Source organism: Suncus etruscus, chromosome 3 (assembly GCF_024139225.1).
Source record: "Suncus etruscus isolate mSunEtr1 chromosome 3, mSunEtr1.pri.cur, whole genome shotgun sequence".
NCBI classification, from domain to species: domain Eukaryota; kingdom Metazoa; phylum Chordata; class Mammalia; order Eulipotyphla; family Soricidae; genus Suncus; species Suncus etruscus.
The window spans coordinates 41,060,912-41,085,843 of record NC_064850.1 but is presented as its reverse complement, the minus strand read 5'-3'; positions in this window follow the sequence as shown (position 1 = coordinate 41,085,843).

Here is a 24,932-nt window from a genome sequence, read left to right as displayed (position 1 = left end):
GATCACATGCAAGGCAATCTTTGTACTATCTTTTCGGCCTCAGATTAACTTTTCTTAAAATATAGATAGCAATTACTATAGGAATAAATATGTAAATTCTAGACTGAGAAATTTATTCTAACATTATGTGAAATAGATATTTTCTGAAAGCTTCAGATGGTGCCATGATGTATAATAATAGTGTAAAAAGAGCATTATAATTTCACTATTTCAACACCTTTATAGCTAGTAACATTAAACAGTCAATTTCAGGAATGGTAATTAATGAGGAATCCATCTTGAGAAGCCTTTCCTAGCCCAGGTGAGGCATATGGGCTGTCCTGGGATCCTCAACCTCTTGCTTTGGGGAGACATCAGCCAGCAAGAATAAAATTACCTTGAGGGTTATAGAAGAAGGCTGGATTCTCAGGCAAATGCTCGCCCTTACCAATCAATACTCAGCTGCCCTTACTCTTTTGGGGGCACATTCAAACATGGCCACATTAGTGATTTATATCCAATGAGCTGGCACTATTTATGGTTTTCCAATAGGTCAGAGACATGTCCCAGAGTTCTGGGATTGCTGAAACCATGGTTAGCATATCAAGGTACATGGTAAGCAAAAACAAGCAAGAGCTTGGCACCTCTTCTACAGTGGGGAGAAGGAATCTTGGTCCAGACAGAAGCAGCAAAGACTTGTTGGATACTTGGAGCAAAGAAAGGCATTTCAGGGTGGTGACACCTACACAGAGCTGAGAGGCACAGAAGACTGGAAGACTGTGAGTAATTAAAGGCTCTGGCACCCATGTTATGGGACAGTGCTGGAATGGAAAGTGAGAATAGAGCAGAAACTCCTCCTTGGCTTTCATGTAGTAATCTCCATCAGCTTCCAACATATTCACTCTTGCAGTTTCAACTGTTTCTTCTCCCAAAGAGACCCATTGAGATCTTGAACCTTCCTAGAGACCCAGAATACACTATTAGATAGAAATTAGATCTTTCTAAGGACTACAGTTTTAGTCACTTAGAATGGACCCTAATGCAGTTGAACTGGTGTATAAGCATAAAGGAATAAAGTTGGGCCAAAGAAAGACTAAGATAAAGCAGAAAACATGCAGGTTCTGAGGCAAACAAGAGAGAGTCATCTTTCTTAGCCGAGGAGTTTCAAGGCCCCAAGATTCAATATAGACATGGATGAGTTCTTCTACCTCCTCAAATAGGTAACAATTTCCTCTGTTTAACATGTTAGTTTTCAGGCTGTGGTTCCTATATCTCAGCCATGCCATATTTTTGGTTCCCATGTCCCTTGTTGTACTAGCCAGAGTTTCAGCAGTCCCAGAACCCTGGGACATGTCTCTGCCCTATTGGAAAACCAGGTATCATGCCAGCTCATTGGATATAAATCACTAATGTGGCCATGTTCGAATGTACCCCCAAAAAATTTAGGGCAGCTGAGTGTTGATTGGTAAGGGTGAGCATTTGCCTGAGAATCCCAGCCTCTTTCATTTGAGCTAGATCTGCACTCACTGATCTGAAGGACTATAGGGGGAGTGCTCCCTGCTGGCTTACCAATATACCCTTTCCCAGGAAAATTCCTCTTGGCTTGGTGCAGTCCTCCTAAGGGCCCTGTGGCCTGATCACTTATAAAAGTGTTTATTGACATGGATCGCACTGCTGATATTTTCCATGAAAAGTGTTGACTTTCACTTGAGTGTTTACTTCTCAGCCCCAGTCCTGGCCCAGTGAAATAAGAGGCTTGTGGCTGCTGAGCTGGTCATGGACTCCAGTTGCCTCCTCGTGGTTCTCCCTCCACCCACTGCCCTGCAAGAACAGATCCCGAGTCATAACAGGCCCAGGCAAACAACTGAAGAGAGACATGCGGTTTCAGAAGAAAAGTAAAAAACAAGAGTTTCATCTGGGACCCAAATTGCAATCCCTGCTCTGCCCCTCAGTAAACTGAACTTGGACCTGCCAACCAGGTCTTCAAGCAAAACAGGGAGGGTTCATGGATTTAGAAGCCTGAGTATTTCAGGAGGGGCTGTCTTTAGTATGCTAGTTTATGACAGTCCAGTTGTGCAGAACAGCCCTCCCTTAATCTCCTGTTGGGAGCCTGAGGTTGATGCTCACAGAAAAGCTGGCAAGGGAAGTGGAGTCAGTTGTTTCTAGAGATTTACCATGATGAAATGCTCATTGTCTGCCTCCCTGTTATCAGTAGCCACCAGTGTCCTCCCCCATGAACACACCAAGGTATGTGCTGCCTCAGTCACCCCTGAACTTTGCTTTATTGTCATACACTTTACACCCTGAGTCTGTGGGAACCTTCCCACTATGCTGCCAAGAAATGACCAGACTGATATTGGATCTAGAGGGGCAGAACATTTGACTTTTGACAATAGCAACCCTCTGGGGAAACAGAGCAAGGATGAGCCCTATTGGCTAGAAAAGTGTCAGATAATAAAGCCAGGCAAGGAGGAGCTTCCAGGCCAACATATAGTGACCCACTCATCATGAGTTGTTTTAGGTATAGAAGGTATAGTGGTTGACACCAGTTGCCACCATTTTTCCAGCCAGTACACTCAGTGGTTGGTGTGTGGGGTCTTTGCTTCTTGACAACAGAACCATTCCCAATCCCCATGCTACAAGGAGAAAGGCACCAAGGCACATGCTTGGCATTCAAGGAAGAATTTGATCCCCTCCAGCTCCTACTCTCACATCTTCTGACAAAATTACAAACACCAAAATGCACAAAAGATGATGAGAGCTCTCAGAGACGATGGACTCCCCCACCTCCAGAATGAGACTAGTCACCGTCATAGTATGTCTGAGTCCCATCACTTCAAGTCATACAAATGAATCATGCCCAGGGTGGGTATGTTAGTGGTTCTTTAAAACAACTGGAAAATGGTCTGTGCTTGAGATTAATCCCAGAGTAATCCACATTAAAAACTCCCTCAGATGCTCCCCACATGAACTGTCCCACTTAGACCCAGCACAAAAGAGGTAGCAGCTGGTGGTGAACCCAAGCACCATTCACCACCTCCAACTCTTCCTGTGCAGCTACTGCTTAGCTGAGTTGGACCCCACCTAAAAGACTGGACTTGCACCCAAAAAAAATCTCTTGTGTTGTTGGGCTCATCCAGACTTTTATTTCAGTGAAGCAGCTGCTGTTTTTAAAGGCCATTACTCTTGACCTTGTTTCCATCAGCGCCAGCACATGGATATTAGTTTATACCTGTTTCCACGGAGACTTTTCTCACAAAGCATATGCGTCATTCAAATGTTCCAGGGCCATAAAAGGCCAGTAGTTTGGGGTCTCAGGTGGGTTGCTGAAGTCCAGCTGGGTGGTACATATATTCATTGTGGCTGATAAGAGTAGATGAATCTGTAGACTGGCCCTCTGCCCTGCATCCTGGTCTCGCTATGGCCTTCTGCACTCCCCTCATCTATTTCTTGCTTATTTTCTGAGCTGGAACACTTTCTGCAGGACCCTCCACTGTGTGGCCAGACTCCCACTGGTTCCTGGAACTGACAGAAAACATAGATGGCTTGCCAATGAGGGAGAGGGAAGGTATGTGAGAAGGAAGCTAGACTGCTCTAATTTCAAAGCACAATCCAAACACATTGTACACCTCCATTGTGATCACATGACTTAATAGGCCTGTCTGTGTCCCCTTCTCAGGTAAATATTATCAGCCTGGACTTGGAGAACTTATGGGAGAAGAAGGGGACAGTGGCAGGGCCCATCTGGAAAGAGAGATGCTTCTGGGATTAGATGGGGATGATGAGATAAAGTAGTCAATCAGGCAAGAGGTGAGAGCACTGTCAAACAAAATAGCACGAGGTGGTACAGGCACTCATCTAGCACATAAGCCTGAGATTGGGCTTGAGGGAAGCCAAGAAGGCCAGTTGAGGAGACTGAACTGAAATGAGAAGGTGTTGGGATTCCACTGAGCTCATCTGAGCAGAAGCTGCATTCTGGTGTCTCCTTGATGAAGACTGAGATGGTTGTCATCACTCTGAATGGACTATGCCAGAAACCAGGAATCCTAGTACTATCTTACAGACAGGAAACTCCCAACTTCTGGAAATGTGCTTCTTCTACCCAAGACACAGCACTGAGCAACATGCTACAGCTTCAACAGGTGGGTGGGACCCTAAATGAAAATAGAACAGCTGGACTGTGAAAGAGAAAAAGGAAAGAAATAAGGAGGGAAGGAAGGAATGAGAGAAGCAATGAAGAAAGAAGGGAGGAAATCAAGGATAAAAAAATTAAAAAGGAAGGTAAGAAGGATGGAGGAAGAAAAGAAAGTAAGGATAAAGTACGTAAGGAGGAAGGAAGGAAGGAAGGAAGGAAGGAAGGAAGGAAGGAAGGAAGGAAGGAAGGAAGGAAGGAAGGAAGGAAGGAAGGAAGGAAGGAAGGAAGGAAGGAAGGAAGGAAGGAAGGAAGGGATGATGGAGGGGGAGACAGAGGGGAAAGAAAGGAAGGTAAGAAGGAAGGAACAAATTAGCCATCACACACAGAGTGAAAGGGTGTGAGGCACAGGCAGAGGCAGGGAGAAGGAAAAAACGGGGTCCAGGAATGACCAGGAGGGTGCCCCATTTGCCTTGTAGATCAGGCAAAAATTGATCCTATTCTGATACCCTCCCCCCCTTTCAGGGCACTTAGCCAGACAGAGCAAGCTCCTGGGACCCATGCACGTGCCCTCTGTCACCAGCAAGCAAATTTGCTGGCACACCATGGCCCATGGAACTCATTCTCAGCAGTTTTTGTATAGTCAAGGGGACAGTCAAGATTTGGGAAACAAAGGGGAAAAGGCAAAAGTAGTGGCTCTGGAATACTCTAAAAGAGCCTGAGATCCGATGAGGAGCTTCTCTCAGTTTTGACTTTCCTATTTGAACAGGAGAACAATGGTAAAAAGGGGCTTGTCTTTTGTGTGCACAGAGCATGAAAGAAAGTTTAGCTGCCTGTGCTAAAGAAATGAGAATCATTTTTAAGAGGGATGTGTTTGAATATATGGCAGATTGAAATGACCAGAAGGCTCATTAGGAAGTCAGTAATTCACCCTCTTGCTCATTAAATATTTACCAAGTTTTTATTGGGTGTCAGCCATCACCCAAGACACTTCAGATGAAGGGGGGCTAGGAGAAGCCACCCCTGTTCCTGTTTTCTAGAAGCTCATTGATGACTGAGATCATTGTCTGCTGCTCCCAGCAATGCCGCTCTTGGTTGGGACACTGACCAAGAGCATCAAGGCAGGACTGCCCAGAGCTAACACCTGCATGCATGACCAGGACCCAATTTTCTCAGGAGGAGAGGCAGAAGACAAATGGAAAACTCAGTGAAAAATTAAGGTATTTCCCAAATTGGCAGTTAAAAAGACAAAGATAGAAATATGTTTCCATCTTGGAAGGCATCAGACTTGAAAGGGCTTTGAGAAAGTATTAGGGAGGGGGTAGAAATTTAGTTCACCTACAGATATAACATTTTCCACAAGTATGCCTTGATAAATATCAATCAAGGCATGAATGCATGCTTGCCTAAAGGAAGGAGGGAGGGAGGAAGGAAGGAAGGAAGGAAGGAAGGAAGGAAGGAAGGAAGGAAGGAAGGAAGGAAGGAAGGAAGGAAGGAAGGAAGGAAGGAAGGGAGGGAGGGAGGGAGGAAGGAAGGAAGGAAGGAAGGAAGGAAGGGAGGGAGGGAGGGAAGGAGGAAGGGAGGGAGGGAAGGAGGAAGAGAGGGAGGGAAGGAGGAAGAGAGGGAGGAAGGGAGGGAGGGAGGGAGGTAAGTGGGAGGGTAGAAGGGAGGGAGGGAAGGAAGGAAGAAGGGTGGGAGGGTAGGAAGGAGGAAGGAAAGGAAGGAGGAAGGGAAGGAGGAAGGAAAGAAAGAAGATGATTGGGAAGAAAAGGGAAATAAAAAGAAAAGGAGGGATGAAGAGAGAGCAGAAGGAAGGAGGAAGAAATTAAGTAAGGAAAAGAAAAATGAAAGGAAGGAGGAATAAAGAAAGGAAGAAGGAAAGGAAGGTGAGGAAAAAATGAAAGGGAAGATGAAGGAAAATAAGTATGAATGGAAGAAAGGATAAAAGGAATAGATGGATGGAAGGAAATAGAAGTAGGAAAGGAAAGTTGAGATGGGAGAAGAAAAGAATAAAGAGTAAAGAAAAAAGTAATGCACATGTGTACATACATACATGTTTGCCAAAAAACGTGTATAGGCACAGACTGTAAACACACATGCCTGCTTACAGTCATACATTTGTCCCTATATATACTTAAATGTATGTGTATAGTGTATATAGTGTAGAAGCATGCAAGAGTCATGTGCATATAATATGCACACATAAATGTGTGCAAAAACCTTGGATTATGCAAGGATGATCATCAGTGGAGGAAAGACAACACTGGAAATGCAGGGAAGTTGTTCCATAATTTGACACATTACTATGTACTAAAGAAAGTTGAAGGAAATTGTCAATAGGGCACTCGCCTTGCATACAACCAACCTTGGTTAAATCCCAAGTACCTCATGTGATCTCCCAATTTCTACTAGGTGTAATGAGACAGAAGTTCTAGACACCACCATGTGAGGCCCTCAAGCAAACAAAATAAATAACTACATTTCTTACAAAAATGAAGGATAAAGAAGAATTCTGTTTTCTAAGGAAAGGAAGTGAGGGCAGCATTTGAGAGTCATGAAACTTGCATGGTGCCTTGGACCTGAAACAGCTGCCCCCTGAGAAGTCTGTGAGCTCAGGTTTGTAAAGAGATGGAGACAGTTCTGAATTTGCCTGGACCAGGAGAGAAACATGCTTTCCATGTTGTCCTTGGGATCTCTCCAGAAGGCAGGTAAACCTCAAATAGGACAAGGGCAATGGATTTCATGTGAGCAAGACCACTCTTATGTGTAGTTTGAGAGAGATGGGGGGGGGGGGAACCTACTTGGAAACCAAGTGCAAACCCAAGACCAGATGGGAGCAGATAAACCCTATACAGGGAGAAGGTAAGGCAGAAATATACATCACAGGCTTGGGAGCAAGATATGGACTCACAGCTTCTAACATTGCTCTGGGGCCCTGACAGTGCAGAAAAGCTGGATGGTAAGAAAATTGAAGGACAGTCAGTGTGTTTTGAAGAGTTATTTGGATGTAGAAAGTGCAGATCACTTCCTACATGAAGTGAGAATATTCTGCTCTAAGCCTTTAAATATGACTTCAGGGCTGGAGTGTTGAACCCCACTTACCCCTAAAAGATTATGAAGAGGCCTTCAAAGATGTTGTAATAGGATGTTGAGTGGGAGGATAATAAAACTTACCCCAAAGCTGTCTACATGAAAGCAAACTTCCTACACTCTTGAGTTCATGGTACACATGGGTGTCTTACACTTCCTTCAAGCAACCTCACCATGTTCCAGAATAGAAGCTGAAATTGTGTATCTCAGGGAGCCCATCTATGGATTCTCCAAGCAGAGGTACCTCTCTGGAACCCAGAATCTGCACCTCAGTGAAGTCAAATGTCCTCCAGTTCAGCTTTGATCTATTTCCTTTTCGTAATCTTCAGTCACTAAATCCTCTAATTCCTAGACTAAGAGAAGTCATGACCCATGTCAAGTCACATGGGGAGATACCTGGCCAGAGTATCTCCTATGAGATCCTGAAAACATTTGGACTGGGTTGGAAAACCCACATCTATATAGCATGGGTTATACAGGGGTTCCTTGGAGCAGTGAGAGAAATAGAACGTTTTGAAATCAGAACAGGTGGACAGGGAATAAGATCACTTAAAAGTTAGTGTACTGCATTGCACAGGACTGGGGAAAGCTCAAATCCCAGCTTCATCCTTCTGATATTTGGCTAAGTTACCTGAGATTTTTGTTGTTGTTGTTGTTGTTGTGTGAGTTGTTCCACACCCAGCAAGCTCATGAGTTACTCCTGGCTCTGTGCTCATGAATCATTTCTGTCAATGTTCTAGAGACCATATGGGATGTCAGGGTTTGAACCTCAGTGCAAGGGAAGTGCCCTACCCACTGTGCTATTGCTCTGGTCCCTCTTGATACCTTTCAGACTACTAGTAATATTATTTTTGTTTTTGGGACACATCCAGTAGAACTCAGGGATCACTCCTGGCTCTGTATTCAGAGATCACTCCTAGCATGCTCAGGGGACTATATGGAATGCTGGGCATCAAACAGACCCAGGTTGATCCCAGGTTGGACACAGGCAAGACAAATGCCTTGCCACTGTGCTATTGCTCCAGCCCCTTATATTTCGTTTTCCCCAACTTTCCTGAGATAGAAGTGACACATCAAGTATAAGGTATGCAAAGCATTGGTTGGGTGCACTTGTATATTAAAAATGTTGCTCCAATAATGTCAACTATGACCTCTGTCACATAAAGACTTTTTACAAAACAAGATTGTTGGTTGGTTTTGGTACTAATTGCATAAGTCTTTTCTATACTTGGGGCATGAACCCTTTTCCAGATATTACATGGCTTGAAAGCTATATCTCTTCTTTGGTCGTGAAAAGCTTCTTTGTTCTTTTGTTTACTATTGCTGCCTAAAAATGTCCCTTTCAATGGAGTCCACATGAGGATTCTAGGCTTATTTTTATCATGGTTAAGGGGGAGAATTGGTGAAGTTTCCTTACTGTCTACTTCTTAGACAAAATAAAGATACTTGGGGAAAAAACTGGTATTGGACACTCATCTCTAAAGTTTGTATGGTCATTACAAGTGAAGTGGCCTGTTTTACCTACTCTACCAGGATTGGGAGATGGCACATTTCTTTCTTTACACCTAGCCTTAAAGACACAGGGTTTACCAGATGTCTGACAGCTCGTTAATGTTGAAGAAAAGCAAATGATTCAGGCAGTAAATTAAAGGACAAATAAGGAAAACAACTGAACAAAGAATGTGAGAAACATTTGTGCATTTCAGAATCATAACAAAATTGTAGTGTGTCTAGACCTATAAATAGCAGCATGTGCTCTAGGGAAGGCACCTCTTCTCTGGGATAGGTTTAGAAAACCATATGACAGAAGAGGGGATGAGCATTAGTGTTTGGTCCTAGGACAATTACTTGACCTTTTATGGCTGAAAATGGGCCCTCACCAAAGGAATGCAAAGGAGCACAGCTGCATGGTAATCACTGCAGTTGGGAAGCAGATAAATAGGAGACGGCTTCTTATTCTGAGGTTCTTATTCCATGAAGTGCAGAGCTGAGAAGTTCTGGTGTGAGTTAGCAGCACTAATCATGTTCATGAGTAGGTGAGTGAAATTTGCCAAGGTCATCAAAAGTGGTCTGGGAGTGGAAGAATGCAGGGTGGAGTTCAGGACAGCAATGTTATGCATGAACCATCAAATAGCTTGAAAAAGGGTGAAAGATGGGTATAATGCTTTCTTTGCCTGCAGCAGACCCGAACACAATCCTAAGCACCCTATGAAAGTCCTATAGGAATTATCTTTGAGTATGGAGCCTGGAATAAGCTCTGAGTATTGCTATGTGGTCCTTAGTAAAATAAAAAGAAATAGGTAAAGTGATTGTTGGGAGAATAATCAGTAACAAACAGAGCAAGTTGTGTAGAACCCAGCCAGGCTAGTGCAGAGGATAAGACAGATAGGAAGAGATCCCTAGGCCCTCTTTTTTTTTTTTTTTTTTCAGAAAAAAACGGATGGGGTTCTAAAATATACTAAATAATTCCCTCATGTACTCTCTACATGGGTTAGACTTTAAGTAACAAAAATTGGAGAAGAAAGTGCCTGCTCTTCCTTCCCTTAATTGGTTGCTTCTCAGAGTCACCTCTAAGAGAGCACATTTGTGGATGCTGAGAACACCCGAAAAGCTTAGTTCTAGACCAGGAAGAGTTTCTGTGCAGGAACACCAGTTTTCTGACCTTGAGGCTCATATATGTTTGTGTAATCTATCCAAATATCAAATCAGGGTCATGGACCACAGTCCTGGAGCATATTAGCTGGCTCAGGATAGAAAGAAGTTAAACATTATAAGGGTTTTGCAAACACTGGCTGCTTCGACTGATTCAAACAAACTCAATTGATTAAGGAAGTTGAATAAGTTCATCCATTCAGGTGTCAAATGGAGACTTCCTAAAGAAGATTCTAAGCTCTGAGTGTGTGAAGAGTGCATGAGAGAATATGTGAGAAGGAATAACATTGGATCTGGTCCTGATCTATGGCTTCCATATCAGGCTATTGTGGAGTTTTCATAATAATGCACCATATTTCTTGGCGAGTAAAATTTTTGCAGTAAGATCTGTAGCCCTGAAAGAACAGTCACATTTTGTAATTTGATCTTCCAGCCTGGAATAAGACACATGAGCTGTTCCCAACAAAAGAGAGAAAGTCATTATCAGGCAGTCCATGAGACTTTGCAATCACTAGGCTTATTGGAAGGTGTTATTGTGTCACTGTGCTCAATGCTCACTGGAATGATGATGGTTAATGTTTTATGAAATGCAAATATGTGAGCAGGATTTCTAGGTGGCACCTAAGCCAGAAAGCTGAGTGCAAGTTCGGACTGATATCAGGACATTTCTCCAGACCACTCAGCCCTAGAAACAGAGCAAGGCATGAGTGGGTGCAGATAAGGATGTTGAGGCCAGAGCTGTGGTTTCTCTAATCCTTCAAAATCTTACTCTGACGAAAGCATTTAATAAGGTCCAACACCCATTCTTGATCAAAACTCTCAGCAAGATGGGAATGAAAGGAATCTTTCTCAATATAGTTAAGGCCATCTGCCACAAGCCAGTGGCAAATATTATCCTCAATGGAGAAAAACTAAGAGCCTTCCCTTTAAATTCTGGCACAATAAAAGGCTGTCCTCTCTCACCACTCCTATTCAACATAGCACTGGAAGTACTTGCTATAGCGATTAGGCAAGAAAAAGATATCAAGGGAATCCAGATAGTAAAGGAAGAAGTCAAGCTCTCACTGTTTGCAGATGACATGATACTCTACTTAGAAAACCCTAAAGACTCTACCAAAAAACTTCTAGAAACAATAGACTCATATAGCAAGGTGGCAGGCTACAAAAAACACACAAAAATCAATGTCCTTTCTATACACCAATAGTAATAAGGAAGAAATGGACATTAAGAAAACAACCCCATTCACAATAGTGCCACACAAAGTCAAATATTCTGGAATCAACTTGACTAAAAAGGCGAAGGACCTATACAATGAAAACTATAAAACTCTGCTCCAAAAAAATAAGAGAGGACACGCGGAAATGGAAACACATACCATGCTCATGAATTGGCAGGATTAACATAATCAAAATGGCAATAATCCCCAAAGCATTGTACAGATTTAATGCGATCCCTCTAAATATACCATGACATTCTTCAAAGAAGTGGATCAGGCACTTTTGAAATTCATTTGGAATAATAAACACCCTAGAATAGCTAAAGCAATCATTAGAAAAAAAGAATATGGGAGGAATTATTTCCCCCAACTTTAAACTTTACTACAAAGCAATAGTTATCAAAACAGCATGGTATTGGAATAAGGACAGGCCCTCAGATCAGTGGAATAGACTTGAATACTCAGAGAATGTTCCCCAGACATACAATCACCTAATTTTTGATAAAGGAGCAAGAAATCCTAAATGGAGCAAAGAAAGCCCATTCAACAAGTGGTGTTGGCACAACTGGCTAGCCACTTGCAAAAAATTAAACTTAGACCCCCAGTTAACATCATGTATGAAGGTAAAATCCGAATGGATTAAAGACCTCGATATCAGATCTGAAACCATAAGATATATAGAACAACACATAGGCAAAATACTCCAGGACATTGAGACTACAAGCATATTCAAGGAGAAAACTGCACTCTCCAAGCAAGTGAAAGCAGAGATTAACGGATGGGAATATATTAAGCTGAGAAGCTTCTGCACCTCAAAGGAAATAGTGCCCAGGGTACAGGAGCCACCCACTGAGTGGGAGAAACTATTCACTCAATACCCATCAGATAAGGGGCTAATCTCCAAAATATACAAGGCACTGACAGAACTTTAAAGAAAAACACATCTGATCCCATCAAAAAATGGGGAGATAAAATGGACAGACACTTTGACAAAGAAGAAATACAAATGGCCAAAAGACACATGAAAAAATGCTCCACATCACTAATCATCAGGGAGATGTAAATAAAAACAACTATGAGGTACTACCTCAACCACAGATATTGTCACACATCACAAAGAATGAGAACAAACAGTGTTGGCGGGGATGTGGAGAGAAAGGAACTCTTATCCACTGCTGGTGGGAATGCCGTCTAGTTCAACCTTTTTGGAAAGCAATATGAGATTCCTCCAAAAACTGGAAATCAAGCTCCCATACGATCCAGCTATACCACTCCTAGGAATATACCCTAGGAACACAAAAATACAATGCAAAAATCCCTTCCTTACACCTATATTCATTACAGCACTATTTACAATAGCAAGACTCTGGAAACAACCAAGATGCCCTTCAACAGAGGAATGGCTAAAGAAACTGTGGTACATATAACACAATGGAATATTATGCAGCTGTCAGGAGAGATGAAGTCATGAAATTTTTCTACACATGGATGTACATGGAATCTATTATGCTGAGTGAAATAAGTCAGAGAGAGAAAAAGAAGCAGAATGGTCTCACTCATCTATGGGTTTTATGAAAAATGAAAGACATTCTTGCAATAATAATTTTCAGACACAAAAGAGAGAAGGGCTTGAAGTTACAGCTCACCTCATGAAGCTCACCACAAACAGGGATGAGTTTAGTTAGAGAAATAACTACATTTTGAACTATCCTAATAATGAGAATGTATGAGGGTTATAGAAAGCTTGTCTAGAGTACAGGTAGGGGTTGGGTGGGGAGGAGGGAGATTTGGGACATTGGTGATGGGAATGTTGCACTGGTGATGGGTGGTGTTCTTTACATGACTGAAACCCAAACACAATCATGTATGTAATCAAGGTGTTTAAATAAAATATATATAAAAAAATCTTACTCTGACACCATGTGCTCATGAAACCGTCCAAGAATAGTCACAGGGACAATCAACCTATCCCCAACCTGCAACAGGAGGCATATAAAAGTCCAGAAAGTGTGACTAGAGCACTAGCACAGTGAGTAGAGTCAACCTAAATTCTATTCCTGACAGTTGGCAGGTGGCCAATCCAAGTTCTATCCCTGACAACCCATAGGGTCCCCTGAGCCTGCCAGGAGTAAGTTCTGAGTTCAGAGCCAGTAGTTACCCCTGAGCACTGTTGGGCATGGCCGCCAAATCAAAGAAAATTCCAGAAATCTACATGGGAAGGTAAGACTATACTCACTATTCTCTTGGTAGCTCATTTACATTTCATATGGGGGCCATACCTGGTGGTGTTCAGGGTCAACTTCCTGTTTTGAGCTCAAGTATCACTATTGGTGAAGTTTAGGAGATTATAAGGGGTGCTGGATAGTGAACCTAAAATTGGCTGCATATAAAGCAAAAGCCTACTCTTCTATCTCTCCAGCTTCTTATTTGCCCCTTTTCAAGCTGGTTGGTGCTTGGAAAACAATTATCATTCCAATGATTCTTTATTTACATGGTTCATCTCTTCCTTTCATCACAGATCAACCACCTACTGCTAATGCTACCTGACTTGAGGGTGTTACTTCATTCCTACAGGCTCTCTAAAGAGAGAACTTTGCTCCTCTCAAAGCTGCAGAGTCAGATGTGAAAGTGTGGAATATGAGAGCATTAGAAGAGAAACACTGATAATAGTAATAGCAAGCCCTGCTGGACACAGTAAGGAGACAGCCTTGCTGCTCCTGCCCAAGGTAGGAGCCTGGATGAAGCCTACTCCGAGGCTCAATCACGCCTGCATATTGGGGTTAGCCAAACTTTGCCTCCATCTGGGCAACAAACTGCAATGCATTATCCTGCCCTTGGAGTGAACAGTCTCTCAGGTTAAGTGTCACTCCTCAAGTTCTTTGGCCAAATTAAATTCTGGGTCTCTTTCCTACCCTCCTGGGATGTTTCTGCAGCTGAGAACTTGACTCTAAGCAAACAACCTGCCTGCCCATATTGGGCATCTGTTTCGGATTACAAGGTTGGTGCTACCGCTGATTCTGGTTGACTAATGTTAACACCTCCAAAATGGCACCTCGTTAAATGTTTACTATCCGGCATGGCCTCCCCATTAGGAGCTGCTTTGCACTCTACAGGCTCAGATCTAGGGTTTAATAGTTATGTTACCTTGGGGATGTTAGAGGAGTTTGTGGGTCTAGTTTTCTGCATCACAGATCACTATCTCCTTAGGGATCCAGCTCCTCTGTTACACCATTGGGCTGCCTTTGAAAGTCAGACATGCATGGGGTCAAGTTCTCACATGGTTCCTCTCCCTGAGCACATGGTGTCTTATGAAGTTGTTAGAAACCCAGAAAGCCTGCTTGGAGGAAGACGCAAGGATTTTGGAGAAGTCTCCAGGAACAAATAATAAATTCTCGCATTACCTATACTTCTGGGGATTGGGAGCAGGGAGCTCCTTCTTCTCAAATTAGTTCTAATCTGAAATTTGAAATTCCTCCTTCAGCTCATGATACATGATGTGCTGAAAGCTCCTATCAATTCTCAGGATCAGTTTGGCCTGATGAAAATTCCTCCTACCCCAGAGTCTTCCTTCTGGTCTTCTATTCCTCCAATCAAGTGCCCAGAAGCTTCCCCCACTGTCACTTCTACCCTCCTGGATCTCCTGTTAATCAAGTCTCACACAGTCTCCATCTTGGGCCCTTGGTCTCCACCTCCACAGGCACCCTACTACCTCCTGGTTGAAATTTTTCCCATCTGCAGTGGAGCTGCCTCCGGCACCAGGGTCACCTCCTTTCCAACACCTGCTGCTGTCTCTGAACTTCTGCAGTCTCTTCCTTACCCCTAGTCAGCTCCTGAAAAATGAGGAAGACAAAAAATAAGGAGGAGAAAGAGAAGGAAGAAGAAGAAAAAGAGGAAGAGGAGGAGGAGAAGGCAGAGGAAGAGAGAAAGAGGAAGAAGGTGAAGGAAGAAGAGGAGGAAAAAATCAGAATGAAGATGTAGAGGAACAGGAGAGGTGAAGAAGAAGAAGAAGAAGAAGAAGAAGAAGAAGAAGAAGAAGAAGAAGAAGAAGAAGAAGAAGAAGAAGAAGAAGAAGAAGAGGAAGAAGAAGAAGAAGAAGGATAAGGAGGAGGAAGAGGAAGAAAAGAAAGAAGAAAGAAGAAAAGAAGAAAGAAGAAGAAAAGAAGAAAGAAGAAAAGAAGAAAGAAGAAAAGAAGAAGGAAGAAGAAAAGAAGAAAGAAGAAAAGAAGGAAGAAAAGAAGAAAGAAGAAAGAAGAAAAGAAGGAAGAAAAGAAGAAAGAAGAAAAGAAGAAGGAAGAAAAGAAGAAGGAAGAAGATGAAGAAGAAAAGAATAAAGAAGAAAAGAAGGAAGAAGAGAAGAAGAAGAAGAAGAAGAAGAAGAAGAAGAAGAAGAAGAAGAAGAAGAAGAAGAAGAAGAAGAAGAAGAAGAAGAAGAAGAAGACAACCAGCCCAGTCTCTCAGCAACTCTTAGCCTGGCCTGGAGGTCATAAATAAGGTCCAGTGGACACTTGGGTTGGAATAGAGTGCATCTATCCCACATGTATTTAACCTTCGATAATCTCAAACCATGCTGGAAATGGCACTGTGCCACCTGAAGAATTTCAGAAACTATAATCATCTCACACACCCACAGTGCCTCATTCACATTGTGTGGAAACTGTCCATCATGGACAGGAAGGCTAAACCCCACATTCAGAAGACAGAGAAGTAACAGATGCAGAGTGGACACACGGAGGGAGAGAAATGTATGGAGACATATAGAGTGGGGAGCTGTGAGCTGGGAACCTAGGCAGAGCTCAAAAATGGAGGTGTCTAGTCCCACTGCACTTGGTAAGAGGAAAATGGACAAGGATCACTGGTGGCAAAGGCATTCAAAGGAACACACTTCAGTGCCAAGTGACCAAACATGAGCCATGGTGGAATGGCTGATAATCTTTTTTATCAGCATCTGTGATGGGGATATAGATGGGTTCAGAAGAGTACAGGCAGGATGTGAATTGGTTGTGGGCAAGAAGGAGTCTCCTGGGTTTTGAGGACCCTCTGGCTTGGCTCTTTTGCTTAAGTCTGGAGACAGCAGTACTCTTGGGCTTATTGAAGGAACATCACTGAGGTTTGTGTTCCTTGTCCAGTGGCACCCCCTTAGCATAGTAATTTGACCTTAATTCCTTCCTCTTAAATGAGGAAGTCAGACAGTGAGCCACACCACCCACCCAGTGCATGTAACATGGGCTATCTTCATAGCACTTTCCCCACTGATTGGATTCCCAGGAAGATCCCTGCATCTGAAACTCTGGATAGTTCTAAACATGGAAGGGAATACTAGATAGTTCCTAACTTACAGGGCCAAGTCTGAGCAAAGTTTCATGGAAATCTTTAGTTTCTAAGAGACATCAGTGCCAGGACATAGCATCAATTCTCACAGGGTGAGAGAGAGAGGAGAGAGAGAAGAAGAGAGAGGGAGAGAAAAAGCAAAGAAGAGGAAGAGAGGTGATAGAAATGAGCAGAGAGTGAGAGAATGATGGGGGAGAGAAAAAGAAAGAGGGAGAGAAAGAACAGAACACCACGGGGCCCAAGCAATTGCACAGTGGGGAGGGCAACTCATATGGTCCATGAGCCTTCCAGAAGTGATTTCTGAGCACAGAGCCAGGAGTAATCCCTGAGTGCCACTGGGTGTTCTCCCCCCGCAAAAGAAAATAAAAATTCAGGAAAAGAAGGGAAAAACTTCTGGAAAAGAGAGGAAGAAGGAGAAATGGGGCAGGAAATAGAGGAAGAACAAAGTCAATTGGGGGGATTCTGCTGGAGAGAGAGAGAGGAATAGAAAGAGGACAGAAAAAGGAAATTGGAGAGAAGAGAGGGTGAAAGAGAGGAAATGATAAGGAAAGAGTAGATAAAAGGGGAAAGAGAGAGAGGGAGAGTGTGAGTGAGAGAGAGAAGGAAGAGAAAAGGTAGGGGTAGCTCTGACCCTAGGACAGAGGACAATCAGATGGGACAAATTCAGATTAAAGATAGTGAAACCCTAGAAGCCTCCCAACTTGTCCTCATTTATGTATGTATGTATGTATCCAAGTTAGAATCAGTGTTGTGAGTCTGGGCTCTCCTACCAGCTCTATTAAGATTGGAATCAGGGGCTATTGGAACCAGAGTCTAAAGCTCTGAGCTCATGCATATCCCAATGTCCTTGTTTTTTTACCCAAAGCTAACAAGTGTGGGTAAGTGCCTGTAGCAGAGGAGCAGAGGTATCCCCCAATATATGAGGTTAGTAAAATACCCACACTACACCACAGAGAGAAGGTCAAGAATTCCTGAAGGCTTGGCTAGTGTGCAATAACGAAAACACCCTGTTCATTGGGAAATATGTACAAACAGTTCTTGGGTTCTATTCTGGGAGTCACAACAAAGTTCGAGAGCAGAGCTCATTATGCCAAACATTTCCTGGCACTGTACTGAAGAACATTCTAGAATGTCTTTCCTATATCCACATAGCATACATGGGGAGCTGATCCGATGATCCTATTATTCACCGAATAATTCAGTGAAGCATGGGAAAACAGAAGTGAGTGGGATGAAGGATCTTAGAAATGAAAACTGAGGAAGTCTGTGCACCTGAGGTACACTGAGCTGTCTCCTTTGCCATTAAAAACACCAGCATTTGGCCAGAGATACTTCAGGGGGTAAAGCACACTAGCCTTACATGTGAATGATCCAGGTTCAATCCCTGGCACTGCCCCCTGAAACCTGCCTACAATGATCATTGAGCCCAGAGTCAGGAATCAACCCTGAGCATAGACAGGTGTGCCACCAACAACGATGACAAGAATATAAAAATCAAATTGCACTGGCCTCAAATCACACAATATTTCCTGCCATCTTGTGGCTGAGTTCCTCTCCACTCCCATTTAAGAACATGTACACAGGGAACCAGAGTGATAGTGCAGCTGGAAAGGTGATTGTCATGTATGTAGTAAATCTGGGTTTAATCTCCAGTGCCCCATATGGTACCCTGAGCTCTTCCAAGAGTGATCCCTAAGCACAGAGCAAACAGAAAGCCCTGAGCACAACTGCTGTGGCCCCCAAACAGAGGTTGGTCCCCAGATTGGTGATGTCTAGGATAGTTTCTGCTCCAGTCGTCAGCAGACAACCACCCTTCAACCTTACTCCCACCTACTGCATGTCTGTTACCTTATGTGCAAAATGGAGAGAAGAGAGAAGTTTCACCAGTTCTGACAGCCTATCAACCCCAAGAAAACCTCATACACTTGCAAAGGGTGCTAAAGCCCAAAGCAAAGCAAGAGAAGGAGTGAAGAAAAAGGCTAGGCACAAACTTCACAGGGTGTGTGGTTCTAGCTTTCTGGAAAGAGGCTGAGAGAGCCACAGACCATGGTAGGCATCAGTTCTGGGTTGCAAGCAGTTCTGCAGGTTCTTTGGTAAGTGATCTTGGACCTTGGCGCAGAACTGCAAACTTCCTTCTTCTGCCTCTGCAGAAGGCAAAATCTCTTCCTGGGTGCTGCACCTGAGAGTGACCAGCCAGGTTGTGGCATGTGGCAGCTTCTTAGGATCCAGGATTGGGCAGCTCTGCACAGTGAACATCACACACACACACACACACACACACACACACACAAGAGTAGGATGTTGGAGTTGGTTTTCACTAAAACTTGCCCTGTCCTTGGAGGTAGGCTTTGTGTTCTCAATAAAGGCTCCTTGGAAACCCCAGAGGGAAAGCCACCATTTTGGCTAGCCATTGCAAGTGGTAGAGCTGCTAGCTGGTGGGGTTCAGTTTGAGGTGTGGGTTCCTGGTTTGTTGTTTTATCTGATGGTGTATGTGGATTATTTCCCGAGTCGGATTTATTACTGGATTCGAGTCTCTTGTCCTGCCTGGAAAGAAGCAAAGAAGGAAGTGGTTTCACTTCTGGTTAGCAGTAAAAAAGTAGTTTCACTTCCAGGTCAGTGGTCTATGCAGTTGGAGGTTAAAATGGTAGCTGGAGGGAGAAAGGGGATTAAAGGGCCAGAGGGTCATGGATGGAAGGAAATAAGGAGGCTTACCTGGCTCATCCCTGTGCAGGTTGAGTCCTACTCTGAGCTAGCCCCTATTAGTATGTTTTAGTTTATTTCAATTCCCCATTTCATGTGATTAAGCTTCTGGAGAGCCCTTGCCTATAAGTCACAGACAATTTTATTTTTCTCAGCCCACTCATGTGCTCTCATGGTAGGCAATGGCCCTTAGTCCTAGGCCATTTCCTAGCAGCCACATAGAGGGCTGTCCACTCTTGGCCTCTATGCCCTTCAGCTTGCTTCTGTGGCTATTTGTCCATGTATCTTACAGCTCCAAAGACTATGATTTTCTTCCTCTACCATCCAGATCTTGGGAGATGGAGACAGACAGGGCCCTTCTGGGAACATGGCTCAGGCATAGTTTCTGGTGCCTGTATTGGAGCAGCAAAGGAAGAGCCTGGGAACAAGTCACCACAGCCACGTGGAATCATTCTCAGCACAATCACGTGTCAAATAGGGCCCTGATCATGGAAAACAGGCCCAGGCTGACCAAATTTTCAATCCATATGGATGACGACTTTGCCAGTCAAAGTAATTAAGAGACCATGATAAATTAGAGGTTGATAAAAGGCTCCAGTCCAAGATTTATGGCTCTTCTAGAATTCTTTCAAGTTATCCCAAACATACAGGGACTGGCCTGGTCTCCTGGAGCTGCAACATCTGACTCCGGTTAGCACACCCCTGCTGGGAGAGAGAGGGCTCCATCTGCTGAGAGTGAGCCCCTCCCCCCCCCCCCAACCTCCGCCCCAGTGTGCTGCCCCCTCCTGGCTCCAGGAGGCAGACTGGTCAGGGAAACCAATGTCCTGCCTTGCCCTGCATCCTGAATCTTTGACCTGTTAGGCCCAGCCTGTGCATGCTCAAGGAGCTGCTCACTCTCCTTGTACTTTCTGAAACCAATGCATTGGTGCTTTAACTCACAGGAAGAACCACAGAGTGCCTCTGTCAGGACATGTGCTTTGTGATTAAATAATCTATGAAGTGAGTTGTGAATGTCTCACAGAAGTGCCAGGATTTTCAGTGCTGCATACAAAGACAGTAAAGATGGGGTATGGGCAGAAGGACTGGTAAAGACTGTCATTGGCTGTCCAGCTTCGACCTGGCTGCTCTGCCAGAGAAGGGGAATGATGGGCAGTGATCTCGAACTTAGATAATGTCTATGTGTGGGCATCAGGTACCTGCATGACAAAGGTTGGGGTCTTGGGTATAGGACCCATTGAGCGTTTGGAAAGCAACTGTTTGGTGCACCTCTGAGCAGAAGCTGAATGACAAGCTAATGGCAGGCAACAGGAAGGAGCACCCTAGGGAAATAAAAGAGCTGAGAGACATGATAAAGAAAGATGGGAAGAAGCACATTCCTGAGCATATCTACCAATCCACAGCCTTGTTTTTTCCTTCATTCATTTGCCACTGATCTTTGCTTTGCCTCTAATGAGCAAACTAGCCTCCCTGAAACCTGGTGTCTGACTTCGCAAAACAGAAACATGCCCCTCACCATCCCACATTCTGTTTGGTTTTCTGGTGGTTCCTAGAAAGTGTTTACATCATCACTTGCGACTTTCTCATTTGCCACTGGTCTTGTCCATGCCTGGCCCATATTACCCCCAACTCTATCCTTAACAGCAAAATTCAAATCCCCTCCCAGATAGATATCAACTTTTTTCTGGTTTCCCTGAGAAGACTCTGGCATGCTTCAGTCTCCAAGAGCAAACAGCACCCTCTACCTATTTCCAGAACATTTTCCTCTCATTATCACTCTAGCTACTGCAAGGGCTCAGCCTTCCTGCCTCTCTCCAGTGCCTGGGATTAAGATCACCCTGGATCCCACATCCAAGGTGGGGTTCAAACTCAGGGATTCTTCAGGGATCTCACCATGGTATCCACTTTGGGAAGTTGCTTCAGAGCCCACTTCTGGGTCTTCCTTAGGTGAAGGCTGTTTATTCACCCTGGTGCATAGGCAGGGAGAAAGTAAGTGACCTCCATCTTCATATCTGAAATGACAATATTCAAAATCTCATCAGTTATCACAGACTCTGATTTTGGTTCAAATCAGCCTCATTTTATGGGGCAAATAAAGAAATTTTTCATTCCAAGATGTTTGGCCTCAATGTGGGAAAAGTGGACCCTAAAATACAAGCACTTATCTAACCTGGCCAGATGCCCAAAGTTGCTTCTAGAACATTTTCCAACAATCCCACTGAGCATGGTAGGAAGACAGAACTGAGAGTAGAGTACATGTTCTGTCTATACCAAACTTGGCTTTGCTCTAGCACTCCATGGCACTCTGAGTATCTTGGGGTATAGCCCTGGTGGGCCCCAAGCACTGCAGGCCCTTGCTGTTCCTCATCATCACTCTTTTGCACTGAATAATTGTCTTGATTAGTGAATATCATCAGTGGGTCCCCGGGGCCCTTGAACATTGTCTTGGAATTTCCCAAAGTTTTGCCTAAACATCTGACCCCCTTACTAAGTAAGACTGATACACTGATCCTGAATGTTGACCATCCTGCTAAGTATCTGAGGTAAATTAAAGTACTTTATTCTGGGGTACTATGGACAGTCAGGTGAGGGTTGGACAAGATTCCATATAAGAGCCCCTACAATCTTTCCTGATGCCCAAAAATGAACACAATCTGACATAGGCAGGATCTCTAGCTGTTCTGGGGTCACTGGTCAATTCTAAATATGCTTAGAGGAGTCCAGGTAAATTCTGTTCTGTCTCATCTAGCACAACTGAGGAAAGACTGATGACTCTCCAACTCCTAAGTGGAGCTGAACAAGGTGGAATGAAGACATTAATTCTAGAAGGTTCTTTGGCAACTCTGTTTTGCCATCTGGCTAGCTCCAACTTGCCTGTGAGATTCAGCTCCTATATAACCTTTCTACCAACAGAAGTCAGAAACCCTCTTCTCAGGGACCCCAGCCACTAAGGCTTGATGTCCAGTTCTCTTCCTGCATTTCAGCATCAACTTCTGTGCCTTGTTAGAATAAGATGCTATTTGAGGACTTTATGTGGGAATATATGTTGTGTCTGGGCATGAAGTCTGCCATCCCATAAAGCTGTAGTAGAAAATTCAGAAACTGAATGGTTCAAATACGAAATTTTAAATTCTGAGAAAGAGCAGGAGCAGGAGTCAAGTAGATTCTGGATCATTGGTGGTGTGAAGGATGGACAGAGCTAAACATCCAAACCACAGAGTCAATGCATGGAAATCTTGAGACCCAAACTTAAACAACCATACTTATAAAGGTGCCTGTCACTATGACAAGCTTGGAGAGGGAGACATGGGAAGAAACTTGGGAACATGATAGAGGGTGTATGATGCTGGTAGTGGGATTGGTGCTGGAATCTTCTATGACCAAAATTTAAGTATGAACAACTTTGTATATCATAGCACTTGAATAAAAATAATGCAAAATTATTTAAATAAAACCACAGACTTAGTTGGTAAAAATAATAAAGATTTAATTCCACAACTTTTAGGGGTGGGCAATGTCAAGCCAAGGAATGAACTTTAATCCCAACATCAAGAGAACTTTAAAGATAATCCAAGCTCCCTAGGTATGGAGCTTCTTTCAGAGAAATATACCCCCAACAGTCACAATGTTCACCCTCATGGCAATATTTGAGCAGGTGAATAGTACTGTGCCCCTGAACTTCAAGGAGACATCAGGCCCAGAAGAAAGGACTGAGAGGAACCCTGTGGCGAACATCTCTCTAGATTCAACCCAGAAGCCCTAATTCCAGCAACCAGCATGGCCATCCCCCTATTTTCCTGCCACTTCTCTGACAACAAAATACCATCAGTATCATCCCTGGTTCTGCAGCCATAGAAGCATTTTCCCCAAGGTGGCAACCAGGATGGAGCATAAGTGGATACCTTAAGACTTAGGGATGCTAAATTGGAATCATATTGCTGCTTCACCATATTTGAATTCTCCAATAGAGGACAGAGCAGGCAGGTTCTAGTGAGCTTCTTAAAGTAGAGTATTCTTTTAAAAAATTTTAAATTATGACAGTGGTTTGTGGAGTAACTTATAGTTGAGTTTCAGGCATAAGGTGTTTCAACACCAAACGCATCACTAGTATCAACTTCCCTCCATCAATATCCCCACTGACCCTACCCCTTGCCTGCCTTATTGATATGCACATTTTTTAAGTTTTGTTGTATAATGGGTCTCCTGATTATGTTGTTGGCTCTGTAATTTACAGAGTTTACCCCATTTCTCCACCACAGATGAGCCCAAAGTCCATGGCCCTCCCCTGTTAAAACCCTTCCAATTCATTATACTTTCTCCTCAATTTCTTTCCTCTCTGTACATCTTAATTCTGTAATTACTGTCAAAGGGTCATCTAGGTATATTCCATAGATATCATTCATTACTTTGTCTTCTTCAATATATCACAGATAAGTGAGATTACTTGGTATTTGTCCTTCTTTTGACTTATTTGATGTTACATAATATTATTAGTTCTTTCCAGTTTGCAGTGGATCACATAATTTCATCATTTTTCATCATTCCTTGCACATGCACAATATTCCATTATATCTTTGAACACCTGGGTTGATTCCATATCCCAGTTATTGTGTTGAGTGCTGCAATGAATGATGATGTGCATATGTCTTTGTAAGTGAATGCCTTGTGTCTTGAGGTAGAATTACTGGGTTATCTGGCAACTCTATTCTTATTTTTCTGAGCAATCTCCACTTTGTTTTCCAATTCCCACCAGCAATGGATGAGAGTGTCTTTTTTACCACATCTCTGCCAATGCAGCCACTTCTTTTTCTTCTTTTTTTTATTGAGGCCACATTAGAAGTGCTCAGGTTTTACTCTGTCTGGGGAATCATTCTTGAGGTACTCAGGAGATTATATGGGGCATTGGGGTTTGAATTTGGGTTGGCCATGTGCAAGGTATGTACCTTGTGCATGTACTGTCACTCCAACCCCACATGGTCATTTCATAACTAGAATTTGCATGATTTTCCTTTTGAATTTTAACCTTCTAGAAATCAGTAGACTGATAGATGTTTGGGTGAAGTGGATATCAAAAATATTTGTAAGCATAGATTAATTGCAGAGTCAGGAAATGATATTTACTGAAGACTTGGTGACTGACCCAGTCTCTCCTCCCAATTTTCAGGCTCTGGGCAGGTATTAATACTTCCCCTATTACTGGGATCCTTCAGATTCATCTCTTACTCTAAGCAGAGAAATGGAAAATTACCTGGTGACATATGGAATAAAAACCAAGTTTGTAAGGTCCCCAAGTGACTCAGAATTTCCTAAAACTGGACATGAATCCATTTCCTTCAGGACCCCACCCCACATGAGCCCAGTTCTTTCCTGCCCCTCCCCACATGAGTTAATTTCCTTCCAGACTCCACTCCTCCATGCTGACTGGCTCTTCCAAATTCCCCCTTATGTTCCCATGTCAGAGCCAAGTTTTTCCAAATAGTGCTCTCCTTGAGACTATCTAAAGGGCCAGATCCCTTGGAAGCAAGTTGGCACAGTGGGAATTATAGGGGCCTGCATGCTTATTGGGTTGGTTGGATTGACTGGCCCTCCTGGGGTATGAGACTGGGCCCAAGGCAAGTTACCACTCAACTGACTGATTATAGGGTCAAATCTGCCTTCCATCTGTCTCCATTCTGCTTCACTTGAGCCTAACACTTAGGAGCTTGCTGGGAGGCAAAGAGTAAAAGACCTTCAGAGTAACTTGCCTGTTCTTTGGCACTTAAAGGAGTAACAATCTCATGGTCAATTCCCCCTGCAAGCTAAAACACAAAGCAGGGGTCTTAGAAAAACTTACAGAA